Source organism: Simochromis diagramma, unplaced genomic scaffold (assembly GCF_900408965.1).
Source record: "Simochromis diagramma unplaced genomic scaffold, fSimDia1.1 OVJJ01000685.1, whole genome shotgun sequence".
Taxonomy (NCBI): domain Eukaryota; kingdom Metazoa; phylum Chordata; class Actinopteri; order Cichliformes; family Cichlidae; genus Simochromis; species Simochromis diagramma.
Window position 1 is genome coordinate 14,057,337 of NW_024387477.1, and position 18,225 is coordinate 14,075,561.

Below are 18,225 nucleotides of genomic sequence, written 5' to 3' on the forward strand. Positions count from 1 at the left end.
GGTCTGGTGTCATTATTAAATTATCTTTGCAAATGAAGTGAAAGAATCCTAATCACACATCTTATTATAGTAACCCATTATCTTCTAGAGGATGGCTAAACCTTCTTAATTAAAAATAAGTTTTAGCAGCTGACACTTTTTTTGGTGGAAGTTGGAACGGCACTGGTCTGATTACTCTTTGTTAAAATCCACTCTTAACAAATCTATTCGACTACGGCGGGGGAAAAATATTTTTCTCTATGTTTATTTAAAAAGAGAGTAAGAATGATTTGTATATAAAGACCTCTATTAGTGGCTTACAATATATTGATTGACTACAGCAAAAATACCAGACAGGAATCAGGAATCAGTTAAAAACACCTGACCAAACTGTAAAACTCCCAAAATTAAAAATTTTAATATTTTATCTCTCTGTGTAAACAAATGCCAAATGTTTCCCTGTTGCAGCTTCCCAATTTTAAGTATTTGCAGTTTTTCTCAGTCTTATTACTCAGTAAATTGAAAATCTTTATCTCTTTTTACTGTTAGTTAAATGAACCAAGCAGTTCAAAGACATTACCCCAGGGTGCAGGAATCTAAGACAGACGTTTTTCCACAATTGCCTCACGCTGTATGGACCAGATGATTCAAGTGGACCTATTCTGCTCATTTCCAGCCTCATATTTTTATTCTTCGAGCACCAGAGTTGCTTTGCATGAATTACAATCCAAAATTACCGTCATTTATCTCGGTGCAGCCCCTCAGTTCACCCACTGTCTGAGATGAGCCACTTCAGCTCCCTTTCCTGTGCCCCTCAGAGGGTTTGAACAGCAGACTGGTGGGAGTGCTGTGCTCACAACTAGAGCTGTGTGCCTGTGATGACCATATTATAGAGATCGCCTCGTATTTGATATGAACAGATCAAAGAGTAGAAACAAAAAAAAAATAAAGCAATTTGAAGTTAGGTTTTTTAAGGCCCACGTTTGAAATAGGGAAGCGCATAATAGGTCCTCTTTAATCAGTTAATTTAGATCAACAATGAAATTGTGGCCTTTCCTCTTACACTGTCATATACAAAGGCAATTCATTTACTTGTATTATAATAAAGATTAGCTGAATTGGAGAAACTAAAACAACTAGTATAATCACACCTGATCTAGTGCATTCTGGGAGGTGAAACGTATAAGTTGACTCAGGTCGTGTGGTTTTATAGGCCTTAGCACAGCATAGACACTATGTTCTGGTGACTGGGATCACAGCCTGACCGCTACACTGTGCAATTCAACTCAAAGACAACCACAGGGAAACGAGCGACCCCCTGCTTTCTGACCGCCTCTCGCTGACCACACTAATGTACTTTAAGGGAGGAGGAACATCAAAGAAGACGCTAATAAAATACAGCCAGAGATTAACAGGAAGAGGAAGAGGAGAAGGTAGAGAGAGAAAAATAAAGGGGGAGAGTGGAGAGGGGTGATTTAGATAGAGCCTGTAAGTGTTGAAACCCAAGTCTTACTTTGTGTAGCTCTCTTTCTCTTTTTCAACCTGTGTTACAGTGTACCAGTAATATTGGAAGAGCTCCGGTGTGGGTTTTTTAGGGTTTTTTTTTTTTTTTTTTTTGCATTTGTTTTATTATTTTTTTAATTTTTTTAAAAGCACTGAAGCTTCCTTTCATTCTGTGTAGAGATCCTTTTCCTTTAAAAGTGTCACCCTCAGATGTGATAATGAAAACACTCTTATGTATAAACATAAAAAAAGGGTGCAAAACGCTATTCCATTTATTGGTCTGTCGTCTTTTTTTCTACGCAGATGAATAAAGACTTCTAAAAGGAAGAGCGGATTCGTGAGTTCTGTGTGTGCGTGTGTGTGTCTGTGTGTGCGTGCGTCTGAGTGGAGTTCATCAAATCGGAAGGAAAGGCTGGAGATGTCAAATAATGCACCAGAGTGGGCGGGGGGAGGGCTTAAAAACTAAAAATCAATGGGAAGCTCAGATTATTAACATGATTTATGACGAGACGGAGCAGGCCTCGTTAAATCACACACACTGGATGAATACATCAGCGTCTATGCGCGCCGATTCCATTCGGAAGGACGCATGTTTTTATCCTGACAAGTTCAAGTGCGTATTTCACAGAGTGACACGAGAAACTCGGCTGCGTCCATTTGTATGGATGTGTTTGTGCTCGGTGCTCCTGAGTTTGGGTGAAGACATGCCTCTCATTCTAAGTGAGTGCTAATGCTTGTGTAAGCATGGATCAATATAACGAACGGGGGAGTGTATAAGTGTCCATCTTAGAGTAACTGCTTGTGATGGGTGTTTGAGAAGGAAGGAGTCTGAAAGAAAAATACTGTAGACAGAAATGGTTTGCCGCACGCTGATGACTTCATATGACTATCTACAGGATCTGTGATTATACGTCTGGCGGTGTGCGGCTGCATCTTGGCGTCCACGCTCTTAACAACAATGGCCCGAGTTCTCATCGGTCATTATGGACGCCTTTCACTGCCGCGGTCCATTATCTAACGTCAGGTCCTGCAGCTTAATTATCCTAACTCGCATTACACCCAAGAAAAAGATGTATACTCCGAGACTGGGGGTAAGCATCTGTTTGGGCTGAATTTATTCTTGCACTGTAACAAATCGGATCAAAGTGAAGGCTTCCATTAAGTTACAACAACTAGTACGTCTGTCCAAAAGTAATTACTTTGCGAGAATAAACTGTGCTTTAAATTATTAAGATGTGTTAGATATATATAACACGTGTTAAAGTTCGAACATAGAAGCACAACAGCAGTGTGTTGAGTTTCGATTCATCTCATTTGAATTAATTTCTGACTATGCGACCTCTATTCCCTTAACAAACAGGCTCAACTCACTGATGTGCAGTAAAACGGTCGGTTGCATTTTAAACTCCGTGCTCAGTATTTTCTTCACAACAGTGCTGCCACGGATGATTTAAAGCCGCAACGCGAGTTATCTTCCAGTGTTTGCGTGCATTTATAAGCTTATTTAGTGAAAAGGTCACTGTATTCCTCTCAATGCATGCATTTGAGGAAATGCATGTATGCATGCACAGTCAACCGAATCAAATCCACAACATAATCTTTTTGGCACAGATAGTTTGAATGTAAATGTTTCTACAAATACTGAGGCAGAGCTGAGAAAAGAAAAGGCACTGCACGGGTGAATGTGTAAGTTTACATTTTCTTTCTTGACTTCGCAGCAGTCAAGGGCACGGCAGAGAAAAACATGAACAGATGCAACATATAAACATGAGAGGACCTCAAATACTGCTGCGTTGTCAAAGCCGCTGGCGTTTCACAGATATGCACAAGGTGTCCTTTAGCATCGGTGCCATTATGCACTGTCTTTACGGCAACAGTCAAACTGCCCGTTTACTTCTAACTCATCACATACAAATGCTTATAAATGACTTCTTGGTATTGCACTTAAACACACAAGGTAGGTGTCATTTTTTAGCATGCATTTAATTTGTGAAGGGGCTAATTGTTAAGCCAAATTAGCGCCACAATCTCAGGGACAACAGACAGCTATTTTATTTTATTTTTTTTGCTTTATATGCTCTCCATCTGACCAGATTCGCATTGGTCATTGCCAGAGTTACTTTCATACAAAAAAGGGCACCGTATCAACAGCCAAATAACCTTAAAATTCACTGAACTTTCACTCTGAGCTAGAGCCAAACTAAATGACACAATGTCAAAGACCCTGCATTTTGTTATCACAGCTCCACAACCAGTAAAGCATATCATCTAAAAATGCTAATCTAACTTGTGTGTGTTAGGGTGTTCTGCCAACTTTTGTGCCTAATGCTTTAAGCTTTGGGTGTGAACATATCAGAACTGGCACATTTCAGTATGTTTGATCTCATAATAATGTTGTTATGGCACGCAGATCCAGCCACAGCTTCACCGGCTGCAGCAGCAGCTACTTCCAGATCAAGCTGAGTGTGACGTTTCAGAAAAATACAGCACTGTGCAAAAGTCTTGAGTCGGCCCTCGGTTCTTTATAGAAATGGAAAACGGGTACAGCAGTTTCTTGAAACAAACATTTTCTCTGTCAAGATGATCACACACAGCTTTAATAATGTTGAGGTCCAGGCTCCGGGGAGGAATAATCAATGACCGATTGTGCTCCAATTTGTGTTTTTCTATCCACGCAAGCTTTTATTGAAATGGCACCGCGTTTGAGATCATTCTCATGCCGAAAAATGAAACTGTTGTCAGTCAAATTAATTCAAGTTGGTGGATCAAAATCAGATCCCCAACACCACTGTCTGCAATGCAGCCAAAAGCATGACGAAGCCTCCACCGTGTTTTATAGATGGTTGTATCTGAACCAAAAATTTCAATTTTGAATTCTTCACTCAAGGAGACCTGTTTCCACTGATTTGCAGACCAGTTCATCAGGGTAGAGCAGGTTATCTACTAATGAATGTTGGATAGAATAGTTAGATAGCATTTATCTATAAGAAAAAAGTGCTTGTGTAAATGAGACATGTTATTTAAAGCACCATGAGAAACAGTCCACTTATCATCTCTCGTGTCTCTGCTGGATTTCTTCCTTAGGACATGAATTTCTGCTATATTTTTTTTTAATCCTGCAACTTCTTCCTTTGCCCTCTACTTTTCCAATTTCCATGGCCTGAAAAGAGTTGTTGTTCCAGACATGCGGTTTAATATTCGATGCTTTACCTTGATTTCTGGTTAGAGATTTACAATTCATCATCTTTTAAGTTTATATGTTGACATTATTAACATCCAGCAGTTAAAGAGAAATATCATCATTCACTTTAAGTTGAGTTTATATGAAAAAAAAAAAAAATCTGCTACCTATCATTTTGGTGTAAAAGACAGAACCAACTCTAAATGAGTGAAGCAGATACAGAAATGCAGACCACACGGCAGACTGACGTGCAAGTTTTTCAGCTCTTTAGGAATCACCTTGTTGGTGCAAAAATACTATTTTATGCCTGTCACATGGGAACTAAAGCAATGGGAACAAAATATCTATTTTTGTGGCCGGCTGCTTGTAAGTGCCTAATGATACAATATAACATAGGTTCTTTACTTAGTTGACATGTGAAGACAACAGTGCTTCATACATTGAGTTAGGCACCTTATTTATGCTTGAATGATTCATAGGTCAATGTTAAGTGGCTTAAACAATGGTCAGGTATAAGGACTGGATGGAAAATGGGTAAAAATGTAGCCAATTTCCAAACAAACTTTTAAGGAGCTTCAGAAACCCAGATCAATCAATCAATCAATCAATCAATCAATCAATCAAAGCTTTATTCGCCACATGCAGGTTGCCCTGCAGTGAAATGGGACCCCCCCCCTGACCTTACACACACAACACAGACATTACATGGGGATACAAGTCGGAGATCGGTAGCGTTACAGAAAAACACTGAAATATACACTACAATGGGAAAGTACAAGAGGAAAAAAAGAGACCTCTACTCATGCTGTGCTTCCATGGTAGGACAGCATGAGAACAGGAAACAAAAAAAACTCCTCTGCACAAAAAGCACAAATGTCCACAGCACAACTTTGTGAAAGACGTGACAAGCCACGGGATTGGGTGGGGGGTGAGGAGTAATCCGAAGCGAACACAGCAGCCGCCCTGCACAGCGCTACCATTCCAGCGCGGCACACAGACCCGCCGTGTTCCCCCGCAGGAAACAAGCATCGAAGGCGTTTGGAAAGGGAGGGGGATGAGTGTGTGCTTATCAGTGTAAGTGTATGTGTGTGCGTGTCCATAGTTCAGCTGAGACAGTGTCCTTCGCCCTGCCAGGCTAAGTAAACAGTCTTCCAGCCAACCCAGGTGGCCTTGCATGGAATGGGAAGGAACAGACTCAACACAGTCGTTATCAGACGAACTATTACTGAAGATCGCTTTAAAAAAATATAAGAAATTGTGGCTCCTTTGAAGCCAAGTATAAAGAAATAGATGGCTCAAGACTTTTGAGCAATACTCTAGCTCAGTGTCGGTGGTTATTTAATTATTTGGTATTCTGTAAATCCTTATTTTTCATGTCCATGTAATTCAGTTACACGTGGAACGTGGACTTGGCTCTTTAACCAGTCTTTCAGCGTCCAATATTACTGTGACTGATGTGTCAAGGCCCTAAAGCCCAAGGACACCGTGTGTACCTGAAAGAGCAGAACTATTTCACACACTGGAATGAAAATGCTTTAGTATACAGCAAACAAACATAAAAAAAAATATGTTTTTTTATTGAAAAAAAAAAATTCAAATCAGGTCTTGAGTTATGATTCAAGTAAAAACATGTTGGTGACTATAACGTGAAAGGCTCTTTTTCCTGAAGATTGGATTTTAGTTTTTCCTTTTCTCTCTTATTCATTTTACAGCTCGACTCCAAACAGCACCTTTCCCCACTTAGTGTGATTTTTTTTTAACAAAGCCATTTTACTTTTTGTTCATTAAGCAAAAACTCTCTTGAGACCTTGCCTTCCTCAAATCTTTGCAGGATATGAAAACAGCTCTCAACAGACGTGCACAGATTTACAAACACCAACTCATGACAAACACAGCAGTTTTAAATCAATTTTAAAGGTTCTCATTATTGGACACACATTTGTATAGCCTGAATTGACAAGGGACCAGTGATCCCGGGGGCCAGATTAAAAACACTCGTGTGTATCTTTTATACCGACACACTCCTAGAAACCAATGAGATACCTCAGAGGGATGAAGAGCTATAACAACAACAACAACAACAGACAGACATTAGGCTGCAGTGGTCTGGCTTCTTTGGTAGCAGTGGGTGGAGAGGACATCAGTGGAATAAACAAGACAGAGAGCACACCAAGACAGCCTCTGGGGGATTATGAAAACACCAACTGTATGAATTAGGCTGTCTATCAGAGAGAGACACTTTGGTGCTACTGCAAAGCCCCTCTAGTGTGAAGGAGTACAAAAAAAAGAAGTCTTCCAAGTAAAGTTCAGCTGTAACTACGCTCTAAGCATGTGCAAAAAAGATAACCAAATTTTCCTTGTACAGCAATTGTCTTCTATTCAATTTCCCATCACTGTGCATGTTATCTTTTAGTTTAGCTTAATTATGAGCCCCTAAAACACAGGATTGCTTTTGTAACCTTGCTTTCAGGAGAAAAAGAGCATCTAAATTCAAGAGAACTAGAGAATTAAAGTCGACCTTAAGTAGTCGTCGTGCGATTTGTCTCATTATCTATCCCAGGCTGACATTAAGTGAATAATTGAGAGCTTTTTTCTCATACGATAACCCATCAGCCATTCAACCCACACGAGCAAACACTGCAGAGGAACGACTCTGGCTAAAGGGCGCTTCAGGCAGCCGGCTCCTGCTGGATGTGGTCTTCAACAGCTCTCAGCCGTCATTCATGGTCGGCTTACTGCCCACCTCTCTGGGGCTATACTCTGGACTACACAGAGACCTCAGCACTTGTAGTTATGGCAACTTGTGATTTCTCTGGAGTACTGGCTCTCGGCCTTTCTTCAGCAGAGGCAGACACAACTCAGCCAAAAAATAAATGAATTCCTGGAGCACAGTAAATTATTCATTACTTAGTTGAAAATGCCACACAGTGAATTGTGATCATTCCAGAGGTGTAGCACACAAAAGGTAACTGCCCAGTTCAAACCTGCATTATTTAATGCTGCGCTAAGACAACAACAAATATTTAGCAAAATAATGAAATTGCAATTGAGGAGAAATTGCTCAGCTCAGCATGGATAGGTGAAAAATTAAAAGCGTACTGGGGCTCTACCCAAATATTCAGCTATTTAGATATTTGTCTGTTGTTGAATTTTAAGATTTGGATATGTTGTTGGGGTTTTTCTTTTGTTGTTAAATGAGGAACTGTAACTAATCTCAGCTTGTGCAGCATCTCTCTTTCTCTCTCAAACTTCCGTTCACCTCACTGAGGTCACTTTGTCACTACATTTAGCCACTTTCAATGCCCCTTCAGCTGTTCTTTTTTTAAGGCACTGCAAAAACCCCATGTACAGTATCATACTGCTTTACAATGACATCTTGCACTCCTGGCACAGCACCTGCTCTCTCTCTGCTGTGTTCATTGTGTGAGCAGTGAGGCTTCACAGAATGACAGCAGCAATGCACAGTGTAACAGACAGCCTTAATTCAGACTTCAACTGCTGATTAACAATAAAATTCGATAGAAACCTGCAGATTAAGTAGCCTTGAAAAGTGGCAATCATTTATATGCAACGGATGCATAAAGGGCATTGTTGCATGTTGCTTTCTGTCAACACTGCTCTATACAAAAATGCTATCTGGTAATAAAAAGATAACACTGGCTGGATTATGATACACTATATTGCCAAAAGTATTCACTCATCCAAATCATTGAATTCAGGTGTTCCAGTCACTTCCATGGTCACAGGTGTATAAAATACAGCACTTAGTTATGCAGGCAGCTTCTACAAACATTTTTGAAAGAATGGGTCGTTCATGCATATCAGCATGATAGGATGCCACCTTTGCAACAAGTCCAGTCGTGAAAATTCCTCGCAACTAAATATTCTACAGTCAACTGTTGGTGGTATTATAACAAAGTGGAAGTGGTTGGGAACAACAGTAACTCATCAGCAAAGTGGTAGGCCAAGTAAAATGAGAATGGTCAGTGGATGCTCCTCAGCATCTACTGACCAGAGGTCGTCAGCTCTCTGCGGAGAGATCTTCAAACTTCATGCAGCCTTCGGATTAGTTTAAGAAGCATACAAAGCTTCGTGGAAATGATTCCCATGGCCGAGCAGCTGTATCCAGGCCTTGCCAAGCACAATGCAAAGCATTGGATATAGTGTTGTAAAGCATGACGCCATTAGAGCAGTGAAGAAATGTTCTCTGCAGTGACAAATCACATTTCTCTGTCTGGCAATCCGATGGACGAGTCTGGGTTTGGTGGTTGGCAGGAGAACAGTCCTTGTCTGACTGCACTGTGCCAAGAGTAAAGTTTGGTGGAGGGGAGATTATGGTGTGGAAATGTTTTTCAGGAGTTGGGCTCAGCCCCTTAGTTCCAACAAAAGGAACTCTTAATGCTTCAGACATGTTGGATAATTTTGTGATCCCAACTTTGTGGGAACAGTTTGGGGATGGTACTTCCTGTTCTAACATGACTGCAAACCAGTGCACAACGCAAGGCTCATAAAGACATGGATGAGCCAGTTTGGTGTAGAAGAACTTAACTGGCCTGCACAAAGTCCTGATCTCAAACCGATAGAACACCTCTGGGATGAATTAGAGCAGTGACTGTGAGCCAGGTCTTCTTGTCCAACATCAGTGTCTGACCTCACAAATCTGCTTGTGAAACCTTGTGGAAAATGTTACAACTGCAAAAGGTGGACCAACATCATATTAAATCCCTTGGACTACAAATTGGATGTCTATCAAGTTCATATATGTGTCTCACACTTCATAGAAGTGAAGAAATGCTGTATCACTGCAGCCATGATTGGATACATCATGCAGTTTGTCCATTCTCAGAAACACCAAACATGCTTTAATAAACCTCGCATACTACTCTTACAACTGCTTTTATTTTGAAGGGACATAGCAATCTCAGGTCACATAAAAAAAGAAAGAAAGATTAATGCAGCATGTAGAGGTTTTTAACAAGCCAAGGATTTCTAAGTACTTATTTACTAATGTCAGGGGTAAAGTTGTGTGCATAGTTGTTTTGTTTAGGATTACAGTACTAACATATAAGAGCTTAACTTGTGCAGAGTGGGAAAAGAGGTTTTTTAGCAGAGTTGCAAATAATGATTGGATTAAATCATTAATATGTACAGAGGAGGTCAGGAGATGAAACACAGTTTGTGGCTGTATTTCAGCCAATGGTGTTGGCGATCTTGTCAAAACTGAATGTATTATGAGTGCAGGAAAAGTACCATCAGATTTTGATCCACCATGCAGTACCACCTGCAAAAAGTTTGAATGACAACAGCGTTTCAGGATGACAGTAATCCCAAACACACTCCAACCCAGTGGTTCCCAAACTTTTTTTGCTAGGCCCCCCTTTGTTTTACAAGAAAAATGTTCGCGCCCCCCGCCCCCTTCTCGCGCGTGCACACGCACAAACACATCCTCCAACCACACACACCCATATTTTGCTCCATTGCGGTTTATTTCACACCTCAAACATTTAGTAAACAATTAAGCAAATACAAGTAATCTGCAATAAATTACAGGTAGTAATAAAATAAACTACTAACTCTTTTACACTACGTCCACACCTACACGGGTATTTTTGAAAACGCAGCTGTTTCGTCCACACGTAAACGGCGTTTCGAATCACCGAAAACTGAGATTTTTTTAAAACTCCTTTTTTGCGTTTACCTGTGGACAAGGAATACAGAGTTCATCACTCAACGTCAAAGGTATGTGCCTTTTTTCACGTCACGCTGTGCCTCACGTTATTGTTTACATGAGATGAATTGCAGAATGGCAGATAGAGACAAAATAATGTTAATCTGACTATCTTCAGGTTTTACACGCTTACATATAGGGACGCAGTTACTGTCCCTCTATTTAGAAAGGCAGAGGCGTCTCGGTGTAATTATTTTACGTGTAGTTGTTTTTTTTTTTTCCATGTGTAATAATATTCAACATTGCTATCAATACATTTTTCAAAAAATGCCTCTCTGTGCAAAATGGGTTTAAAAACATAAACAACTGTGGGATCCTGTTTGTCCGTGATTTAAACAGCCCAGCGCTGCTCCCAACAAAGGGAAAACCAATTCTACCTCGGCACTTGTGCAGGTGAAACCAAAGGGAAGATATGCTTCACCATATTTTCTAGTCTTTGGCTTAGAATGAAGTTGGTTTGGAAACATATTCAGCGATGCTTCATCTCCTGCTATGCGTTTCTGTGGGCGCCCCGTGCTAGCAGTGTCCAAGCATTTTGTTTTTTTCCCCCCTTTTCACACCGCGCCCCCCCCTGCAATGGCTCTGCGCCCCCCCTAGGGGGCGGGCCCCACACTATGGGAAGGTCTGCTCCAACCAATGCTGTAAACGCATACCTGGATAGAACAAACACACAACGGCCTCCCCAGAGCCCGAACCTCACCATTACGTAAACATATCTGAACACAATAATGTGAAAACATTAGCAGCACACTCATGCATACACGTAACTGGCTTTCTCATGAGTGTGCAGACCACGAAATGGTTATAGGTTGTTGATCCTGGAGAAGACACAAGACGTAAAGGGTGTAATAAATCTTCTGAGCACTTCAGTGTTATTGTGGTCCAAGTGTCCTTCCAATACATCACAGTGTCCTTCACATCTTCTTATCCATCGTTTTTTTTTCTTTTCTTGAAAAGCATATCAACTGACAATTTCCTCTCAGTTTACTTTACACGAGGTGGCAAACATCACATTTAATTATATGGATAAATATTTCCCTTTTTTTAATTACTGGATCACTGGTGTGTTGACAGTAAATTGACCACAGAAATGTCTTGGCTCGTGCTCTGAAAGCAGATGTGTGCCGGGGGCCTTACAAAACAAAATATTATGCCTTAATTGAAATAATTAAGATAAAACTGCAACAGTTGAACAAATTGCCTGTTTAAAAGCTCAATAAATCTGTTGCTTGTACACAAGTCCAGTAAATCAGCAACAATTAATTTATAAGTTTAAAGTAGTAAAGAAAAGTGCTGAAAACACAGAAAGTATTAAAATATTAGCCTTCCTTCAAATGTTAATGACTTGGAAGGAAGCTATTTGTATCTCGCTGGCAGCTATCACAGCCTTCAGACACATTTTGTAGCAGATAAGAGTCCCTCTTTTCCTGATTTGGGAAATTTCGCCCACTCTACCATGCAGATCTCTTCAAGTTCTGAGATATTTTTAGGCACCCCTTGCACACACAGCACTTCCAAGGTCTCCCAACTGATTTTCAGATCTTCAGTGATGTGCAGGTCAGACACTCAGAGCGATGCTCCAAAAGATTCAGCTTATGTTTCTTGTAAGTAGTTCAAGGTGGATTTTGAGCTCTGCTTTGGATCATTGCCCTGTTGCAGAAATCAACCTCTTTGTTGACTCAATTCATGATATTTGACTCTGTCAGTATTTCCTGTGCCTCTGGTTGTCATACAACCCAACCCGATAAACTGTGCACTGTTATGCTTAGCTCTCCATGGGTTTGATTTTGGCATTTCTCTTGCGGCTCAGGTGCAGTTTTATCTTAAATCTTTATCTTAAAGCTTTCTATGTTTTGACTTCCACGGTTTCCCCTTCACTGCCATTTCTAAATTATAATTCAGACAGGGGAATTGCAGAATGGAGAGTTTAATATCTTTTTATAGCCTTAACCTGTTTAGATTACATCATTTAGCCTGATTTTATACCTTCAGCGAGTGGCTTAGAGGAGCCCATCATGATAAAATATTAGCTCTTTTGTTGTTTTGGGGGTTTAAAGAGTCAGGAGAAGTCCTAATAATGCAGCTAAGGACCAACAAGTTTCCTGCAGGGGGTGCTTTATTACTTCATTTCACCATAGAGTCCAAACTTTTACACACTTATGTCCCGCAGTATCCAACTGACCAACCCGTCTGTCAGTCCAGCTTTAACCAGGGCTGCCCGTTGCACCCGAGGACAATGGCAACAGCAGGATAAGTGGATAAAGAGCCCCTATAAATAGTCTTGTCATTTCCTAAGCTCTGATAATGCAGCACAGCCGACAGCGTGTGCATCACCGCTTCACAACAACGCCTGATAGATCGCAATTACAAGATGGTAATTGTGTGCAGTGTGTGCCGTGTGCACTCCCTGTACTCTCTGAATGTGCATGCTGGTAATTATGTGACAAAAGCATCATCAGTGATGAGGACATATGAGCAGACAATGAGGACCCCTTGTATTGGCTGGTGGAAAGAGAAGGGAAGAGGACTTAGGAATACTTTAAAGCCCATTTTGGAGGTTACAATGATACATGCTTTGTACTTTGTTCACTAAACTATGATTACGCAGATTAGAGAAAATGGAGGGGTATTGTCAGACTGCATTATACTTTATTATTCAAATAACACCGCCTACAATGAGGATAATCTTCCCCAATGTGTTCTTAATTTCCATATCTAATTCCCCCCCCCCCCCAATTCAGTCCTGCGAGTCTCGATTTGAGTAAAAAATTACTTGCAAAGCTGCTTCAGTGAAACGGGGTTCAATACTAATGGAAAACCTCTAAATGAAAAACGGCAGTCATCTAAGGTTGATAAACTCAGTCACAATATTCATCAGGTGATTGTGGTCATAATTACGGTGCTGGAACTGCTCAAGCATTTAACCTTAGCACCCAAGAAGACAAGACATTTGGATGCACAGGCAAAGTCTCAACAATGCCGCTCTGATTACTAGTCTGGCTCCAATATTTAACAAAGTGAACACTTTTATAGTCATGAAAAACCAGGAATGCAAACAATTATTCCTACACAGTCTGACTGTACACTTTTAAAAATCAAATTTAAGACTTATTAAGGCATTTTAAAGCCCTAAAAAGAAATATGCATTAATGCCATTTCCGGGGAAGAACAATACAAAACCTAAGAATGCTTAATATCCTCCACAATTTAATGTCTTTATTTGTTCTAATTAAGGAAATATGAATGGTGTATTGATGTAATCGCTTAACCTGCTGTCTCCCTTTTGTAGCGCTCAGTGAAATACTGAAATATTTATTGATATGTTACCAGTCTGCGGTCAAGAAGGAGCTGATGAGCTGGTAGCAGCAGAGACCAAATAATCCAATGGTGCCATATTTTTCAGGAGCAGTGCAGGGTTAGTACTTTTCTGATTTTTATATGTGACTCCACTGCTTTCCCCAAGAGACATTAAATGAATTTAAATGTCCCTGCTACTCCTTTTTCTTTCCTCTATAAGACTCTGAGAAGAACAGACATAGCACAAATCCAAAAAATAAAATACAAAGACTGTAACAAACTATTATAATCCTAATTGGAAAATATAAAATTACTTTTTTCCAAAACCTCCCATAAGAAAGAAAATACTTAAAAACCTTTAATTAAAAATCAGATTTAATACCATTTAGTATAAGAATACTGTACACGCTTAGAGAATGGATCTGTACGCGATCAGTCATCCATAATGAAAATCTCACCTGTGGTCATGAGATCTGGGTAATGATCGAAAGAGTGAGGTCATGAATACAAGACGCCGAAATGTGTTTACTCAGTAGGGTGGCTGGGCTCAGCCTAAGGCATTGATTATACTTTCCTCTGAGTCCGCGGGGGTCCGAGTTATGTAAATTTTGTCACCAGTCTGTGAGCAAGAGGGTCCGTGCAGACTTGCCAATTTTTGTGACCACGTGGACTCGTCTGCAGAGAATTTACAATTGACCAACTGCACATGTAGCCCAGGCAGCGTGCCTCAAGCAGCCTTAAAAGAAGCATAACAGGAATGACCGCTTGACCATCACGCTTCTGGCTACACACATCCAAATCATACTACAGGGTGAGTATCATGGACATATAGAGGGAGCTTGAAATGGCTGTTTCTTCATGTTGATGGGAGCCAAATGAGATGTCATCTGGTTAGGATGACTCCCCCTTGAAGGTTTTCCAGGCAAGCCCGAGTGGGAAGAGACCCTGGGTTACTTTCAGAAGTCTCTGAGGAGATTATGTGTGTCATCTCTGATCTTCCATATTTGCTGTTCTACGATTTCTGATCAGTTACTTCCTTAATCTACTAATTCATTTAGGTATGGAGAGCAAAACACTGAATGGATTGAGTGAATTTAGCCCACAAAGACTTTTGAAATACAAGCCAATACAAAATTGCATATTTTAAAATAAATACTGTATGTGTAAATGAAAAAACATGCTTCTCACCAACGCAACATGTGTTTGTTTCAAGGGTTTAAAGAGCACAATTTCTCCCTCCACAGACGACATATTCTATTCTCCGTATATAATATGTCGTCTGGTTCAGTATGTGCATGTTTGACAGTACTGACGAACAATGTGGCAGTAGGGCAATTTTCCTGAAGCCATCAATTTTTAATGGCTTTTTGCTTGTTGCCAGAGGGATCTTCAGAAGGTATTGCTTAGTCTATCTGGCGTACATCCAAGATAAAGAACGGTAAAAGTTCAACAAACCTTAAAGCCCAAGCCTTTAGAGATGATTGTTGGTACTTCCTTCCAGGTTGGATTAAAGGCACAAATCCAAAATATGAGGGTATAATCAGCCAGTATTTTTCAACATTCACCCAGCAGGCCAGTTTGTTTGGATTTTTACTTAAAGTTTTTCCAACAGCAGGTCCAGGAATATGTTTTAAGACGAGTGTGTCTATAAAGCAGTTTGCCACCTATATCTACAGATATTCCAGTGCCCAGTTCTTTCTCCTATCGTTGTTTCACATAATCAGTAGTCTCACTATTCAGTGATGTGATGCTAACTTGCTTATGAGTCCTTTATTAGTAGTATTACATGCGACAATTAATATCTGTATCATATGTGGCAGTTAATGTGGATTGAGGCATTTAAAGCCCATATGTCTGACACAAGTTACTACAAATATCTGTGTAAAAAAAAAAAAAATCACAGATTTTAACAATCTTACATGTGCAGATAATGCCATAACATGCTCACTGTCTAAATTTGCAATCTTGCATCACTGGTGCAAAGTCAGGATTGTTTGCTGGACGCCTAAGATTCAGTTTAACTTCATTTTGGAGCTGGAAACGTTCAATCATATCATATATCATCTATCTTCAGTGAAAGGTTGACCCACTGGCTAGATGTCTTGATCGTTTTCAACATAACCAAGCGCTGATTTGATTGGAAAGGAAATAAATAAAACTCAATATTCTTCCATTTGGCCTCATAGGACGAGATGCACCAGCATAGAAGTGGACGCCACTGGGCTGAGAGGCAGTAATCCCTTATCAATGGTAAAGCCTCGTCTCTTCTTTCCTCAAGCACGAGCTAGGTAGACAATTTCACCCTTGGTCTTTTTATGTCCCAAATGAGCTCACAAGCAATTTTAAGATCAGATCAAATTTCTGCCAGCAGGATTGTCACTGGAATTGCTGCTAGAGAGAACTATAAGTGATCATTTAAATTTCTAGCAACATTTTGGTCAGCTGTCAGGAAATCAGTAACAAATTTAATATTACTTTTGAAAGATTTCACATATTAGAGGCTAAAGTCTTTCCTGAGAGTCCTGAGCAATAAAACTCACTTGGCTGCAGAAAAGACAGACTTCTTACATCCCACTGCAGATCTTTACTATTCTCTTTTCCGTCTTACTAACAGTTTAATTGTGCAGAGTAATGTTGCTTTCCTCTGCTAATGTAAACACTCGAAAGCAACCGTCTCAAAAAGAATATTGAAAAAGTCTTTGAGCAAAACTGAAGGCAGGTCTGAAAATGTTGCAGGTTCCGGCTGTCCAGAAAGGCCAATTAAAGCACGATGTGTGAGTCATGCCAGCATATGAGTTTAATAAAAATGCACAGCGTCTGCCTCCTTTAATATGACTACACGAAGGCTTCAAATGCCCTGAAAGCCTCCCTCCTTCCCCTGAGAGATCTCTGTGCTGTTTGTTTTGCCCTGGAAAAATATGGTGTCAATCAGATCTGATTAAACCACAACCGCATACTTCTGATGAAGTTTCTTGGTATTAGACAGTTCATAAATAACACATGGACATGATTTATTTCCCTTTTCTCCTCTTTGTTTAAATTTTTTATGGTTTAATTAGTTACGATTACGCCAAAACTGTGTGTTCAGGACAAAAACAATGTATCTAAACAATGGATACAGATGCCAAGATGTCACACATTAGTCAGAGTTTTGGCCATCACATTGTTTTGTTAAAGCTGGACCTGCAAGGTGTGGACCTGACCAAGAATCTGAAGGAGACTCGACACTCACAGAGCAGAAATTTGTAGTTTAAAGTGTAACTACACCTTAAGGCAAGGTCTAACTCAGAAATAAATCACACAGTAATTTGTGCTGTGAACCCAAATAGATTTTTCTTTGTGTACAGACTGTTATCAGCTGACCTGTGCTGCTACCCTGACATTCATTGTTATTTTAACAGGAAAATATGTGATGTGAGCAGCTGATTTCTAACCTCTAGACACTATAAAAAGGTAGAATTCAAACAGTGAATCTAATCAGCATCATTAACTTGAATACCTTACAAAACAGTATACAACCCTTGATATAACCAGTCTACAATAGTGCTTCACTGTTATCCCAATACTGCTAACTAACCAATTCACCCTGCACCAAACTGCCTGGTATTTAAATGCAGCCTTTGAATAAAACAAAATTAGTTTACTTCAGTTTAAATAAAAGGAACAAGAAGTCCAGATTAGACTTTACCGAGAAACATCGAAAAGAGTCTGCACAGTTCTGGGGGACAAAGATTCTTGGGGCAGATGAAACCAAGAACTACATGACTGCATCACTACAAGGGGGTAGTTTTATGGCTGCCAGTGGAACCGGGTCAACACTGTTTATTGATGATGTGATCACTGTTAGAAACAGCAGGATGAACTCTGAAGTGTGTCGGGCTGTATGCTCTGCTCAGATTCAGGCAGTTGCTGCAAAACTGATCAGACAGCAAAGCCATCTCAATCCAATAGAGCAGCTTTTCAGGTATTAAATGCAAAGCTGAATGCAGAGAGTCCCACATACAAGCAACTGATGGCAGCTGCGGTAAAGGACTGGCAAAAGATCTAAAGAGAAGAAGCACAGCATCTAGTGGTGTCCATGGTTTCTAGACTTCAGACAGTCATTGACTGCAAAGGATTGTTAGCCAAGTAATAAAAACTTGGCTACAAATATTTAAAATCATTTTTGAGCCTCTTAAAATAGGGAACTGTGTATGAAAGCAGCAGTAATTCCTAAACAGTTAAATTAAAGGTCTGCACTTCAATCACATTTTGACTGTTTTAATTTAAAAGCCACTGTGATGGTGTACAAAGGCAAAACTACAAAAAAAAAATGTGTCTCTGTCCTGACTGTGTCTCTGGGCCTAACTGTGTGTCTAAGTTCTTCCCGTGCCTCCATTAGGTTTCAACCCTTAATCTTAATCTTCCAATCAAATTAAAAACAAAGGCAATATTCCCAGCCTGCTCACTTTTGACACAGACAATATTTACCTTAACAAACTCCAAGCAGCACACATCATTAATTGCTTCCCATTCAGCACAGATACCATCAGCAGAT

General features: G+C 40.1%; 1 protein-coding gene across 3 annotated transcripts in view; it reads right to left on the minus strand.

The window, feature by feature from the left end:
• macrod1 (mono-ADP ribosylhydrolase 1) overlaps positions 1 to 18,225 on the minus strand; it is a 143,525-nt gene that overhangs the window by 109,838 nt on the left and 15,462 nt on the right. The window lies entirely within an intron of this gene.